This window comes from Syngnathus leptorhynchus, unplaced genomic scaffold, assembly GCF_054491065.1.
Source record: "Syngnathus leptorhynchus isolate UIUO unplaced genomic scaffold, UIUO_Slep HiC_scaffold_691, whole genome shotgun sequence".
NCBI lineage: Eukaryota > Metazoa > Chordata > Actinopteri > Syngnathiformes > Syngnathidae > Syngnathus > Syngnathus leptorhynchus.
Genome location: NW_028232557.1, coordinates 3,090 through 7,500, shown reverse-complemented (window position 1 = coordinate 7,500; position 4,411 = coordinate 3,090).

Sequence of the window (4,411 nt, the reverse complement as noted above, 5' to 3'; positions counted from 1 at the left end):
AGCAGACGGGCGACCGGGGATGGGGGGCGTACGCGGGCGGGCGCCGGGAGAAGACGGCCCGTCCGGGGTCGAATCTCGGCCTGTGTTTTCGGAGCCGGCCGGGCATCACGCTCCCTCCTTGGATGGACAACATTCGTAGTTGACACTTTGTGTCATTTTATCCGAGCGGGCGGGCGCCTCGAGAGGCGGACCGTCCGGGGCGACTCTCGGCCTGTGTTTTCGGAGCCGGCCGGGCCTCACGCTCCCTCCTTGGATGGACAACATTCGTAGTTGACACTTTGTGTCATTTTATCCGAGCAGACGGGCGCCGCGAGGCGGACCGTCCGGGGCGACTCTCGGCCTGTGTTTTCGGAGCCGGCCGGGCATCACGCTCCCTCCTTGGATGGACAACATTCGTAGTTGACACTTTGTGTCATTTTATCCGAGCAGACGGGCGCCGCGAGGCGACCGTCCGGGGCGACTCTCGGCCTGTGTTTTCGGAGCCGGCCGGGCATCACGCTCCTTCCTTGGATGGACAACATTCGTAGTTGACACTTTGTGTCATTTTATCCGAGCGGGCGGGCGCCGCGAGGCGGACCGTCCGGGGCGACTCTCGGCCTGTGTTTAAGGAGCCGGCCGGGCATCACGCTCCTTCCTTGGATGGACAACATTCGCAGTTGACACTTTGTGTCATTTTATCCGAGCAGACGGGCGCCGCGAGGCGGACCGTCCGGGGCGACTCTCGGCCTGTGTTTAAGGAGCCGGCCGGGCATCACGCTCCCTCCTTGGATGGACAACATTCGTAGTTGACACTTTGTGTCATTTTATCCGAGCAGACGGGCGCCGCGAGGCGACCGTCCGGGGCGACTCTCGGCCTGTGTTTAAGGAGCCGGCCGGGCATCACGCTCCTTCCTTGGATGGACAACATTCGTAGTTGACACTTTGTGTCATTTTATCCGAGCGGGCGGGCGCCGCGAGGCGGACCGTCCGGGGCGACTCTCGGCCTGTGTTTAAGGAGCCGGCCGGGCATCACGCTCCTTCCTTGGATGGACAACATTCGCAGTTGACACTTTGTGTCATTTTATCCGAGCAGACGGGCGCCGCGAGGCGGACCGTCCGGGGCGACTCTCGGCCTGTGTTTTCGGAGCCGGCCGGGCATCACGCTCCCTCCTTGGATGGACAACATTCGTAGTTGACACTTTGTGTCATTTTATCCGAGCAGACGGGCGCCGCGAGGCGGACCGTCCGGGGCGACTCTCGGCCTGTGTTTAAGGAGCCGGCCGGGCATCACGCTCCTTCCTTGGATGGACAACATTCGCAGTTGACACTTTGTGTCATTTTATCCGAGCAGACGGGCGCCGCGAGGCGGACCGTCCGGGGCGACTCTCGGCCTGTGTTTTCGGAGCCGGCCGGGCATCACGCTCCCTCCTTGGATGGACAACATTCGTAGTTGACACTTTGTGTCATTTTATCCGAGCAGACGGGCGCCGCGAGGCGGACCGTCCGGGGCGACTCTCGGCCTGTGTTTAAGGAGCCGGCCGGGCATCACGCTCCTTCCTTGGATGGACAACATTCGCAGTTGACACTTTGTGTCATTTTGTTCGGCCTGTGTTTAAGGAGGCGGCCGTCCTCCACTCGGTCCGTGTTTAAGGAGCGACACTCGCGCTCCGGTTCGGCCTGTATTTAGGGAGGCGGCCGTCCTCCGCTTGGTCTGTGTTAAGGGCGACACTCTGTCCATGTTTGAGGAGCCTGGCCCTGACGCTCCTCTCCGGCCTGTGTTTAAGGAGGCGGCCGTCCTCCCCTTGGTCCGTGTTAAGGGCGACACTCGGTCCATGTTTGAGGAGCCTGGCCCTGACGCTCCTCTCCGGCCTGTGTTTAAGGAGGCGGCCGTCCTCCCCTTGGTCCGTGTTAAGGGCGACACTCGGTCCATGTTTGAGGAGCCTGGCCCTGACGCTCCTCTCCGGCCTGTGTTTAAGGAGGCGGCCGTCCTCCCCTTGGTCTGTGTTAAGGGCGACACTCGGTCCATGTTTGAGGAGCCTGGCCCTGACGCTCCTCTCCGGCCTGTGTTTAAGGAGGCGGCCGTCCTCCCCTTGGTCTGTGTTAAGGGCGACACTCGGTCCATGTTTGAGGAGCCTGGCCCTGACGCTCCTCTCCGGCCTGTGTTTAAGGAGGCGGCCGTCCTCCCCTTGGTCTGTGTTAAGGGCGACACTCGGTCCGTGTTTAAGGAGCGGCCCTCGCGCTCCGGTTCGGCCTGTATTTAGGGAGGCGGCCGTCCTCCGCTTGGTCTGTGTTAAGGGCGACACTCGGTCCGTGTTTAAGGAGCCGGCCCTGACGCTCCTCTTCGGCCTGTGTTTAAGGAGGCGGCCGTCCTCCACTTCCTTCCATGCACCACCACATTCGCAGTTGACACTTTGCCATTTTTTCAGAGAGGTGACACTTAGTCGTTTTTTCGAAAGTTGACACTTAGTCGTTTTTTCGAAAGTTGACACTTTGCCGTTTTTTCAGAGAGGCGACACTTAGTCGTTTTTTCGAAAGTTGACACTTAGCCGTTTTTTCGAAAGTTGACACTTAGCCGTTTTTTCGAAAGTTGACACTTAGCCGTTTTTTCGAAAGTTGACACTTAGTCACTTTTTCGCCACAGTGACACCTCCAGCGCGTGCCACGGCGCTTTTCAGGTCTTCTATCCGACCTTGTGCTGTCGAGGACGGCGTGTCCGACGCCGTGGGGAGACCAGCACCATCTCCTCCATACTCGTAAACGGGGTGCTTTGGAAAACGGGGGGAAAGTCGATGAGTACACTGACTACTGGGACCATTTCATTGTACTCTGGCGCACCTGAAGACCAAAAAAGGTACTGCACCTTAGCCCGGGTACCTCACCCCCTGGTACCTCGAGGAGAACTTAGAAAAATTTCGACAAATTTTTGGTGAGCTCCAGGGAGAGAGGCTGATTTTTCGCTTTTTGAGGCCGACCGCCGAACCGGCGCGGGGCGGACTCACAAGCCCCGCAGAGCCGTGGGCACTTAGTCGTTTTTTCAGAGAGGCGACACTTAGTCGTTTTTTCAGAGGCGACACTTAGTCGTTTTTTCGAAAGTTGACACTTAGCCGTTTTTTCGAAAGTCGACACTTAGCCGTTTTTTTGGAAAGTTGACACTTAGTCGTTTTTTCGAAAGTTGACACTTAGTCGTTTTTTCGCCACAATTGGCTCTGAGCTCCAGGGGGAGAGCCTGGTTTTGCCTTATTTCAGGCCGGCTGGGGAACCGGCGCGGGTCGGATGCACGAGCCCGGCAGAGCCGTGGGCACTTAGAAAATTTTCGCCGATTAAGCTGGGACCTCCAGGCGGAGACCGGCATTCCTCGTCCTCGGGGTTCGACCCAGGAACCGGCGCTGGGCAGACGCCGTAGCCACGCAGAGCCGTGGGCACTTAGAAAATATTCGCCAAGTTGGCTCTGAGCTCCAGGCGGAGAGGCTGGTTTTGCCTTATTTCAGGCCGGCTGGGGAACCGGCGCGGGTCGGATGCACGAGCCCGCAGAGCCGTGGGCACTTTGCCATTTTCTCAGAGTCGACACTTAGTCGTTTTTTCAGAGAGGCGACACTCTGTCGTTTTTTCGAAAGTTGACACTTTGCCGTTTTTTCAGAGAGGCGACACTTAGCCGTTTTTTCGAAAGTTGACACTTAGCCGTTTTTTCGAAAGTCGACACTTAGCCGTTTTTTCAGAGATGTGACACTTTGCCGTTTTTTCGAAAGTCGACACTTAGCCGTTTTTTCAGAGATGTGACACTTAGAAACTTTTTGCCAAGTTGGCTGTGAGCTCCAGGAGGAGACCGTTATTTTTCGTCATTCGAGGCCGACTGCGGAACCGGCGCTGGGCGGACGCCAAAGCTCGGCAGGGCCGTGGGCACTTAGAAACTTTTTGCCAAGTTGGCTGTGAGCTCCAGGAGGAGACCGTTATTTTTCGTCATTCGAGGCCGACTGCGGAACCGGCGCTGGGCGGACGCCAAAGCTCGGCAGGGCCGTGGGCACTTAGAAACTTTTTGCCAAGTTGGCTGTGAGCTCCAGGAGGAGACCGTTATTTTTCGTCATTCGAGGCCGACTGCGGAACCGGCGCTGGGCGGACGCCAAAGCTCGGCAGGGCCGTGGGCACTTAGAAACTTTTTGCCAAGTTGGCTGTGAGCTCCAGGAGGAGACCGTTATTTTTCGTCATTCGAGGCCGACTGCGGAACCGGCGCTGGGCGGACGCCAAAGCTCGGCAGGGCCGTGGGCACTTAGAAACTTTTTGCCAAGTTGGCTGTGAGCTCCAGGAGGAGACCGTTATTTTTCGTCATTCGAGGCCGACTGCGGAACCGGCGCTGGGCGGACGCCAAAGCTCGGCAGGGCCGTGGGCACTTAGAAACTTTTTGCCAAGTTGGCTGTGAGCTCCAGGAGGAGACCGT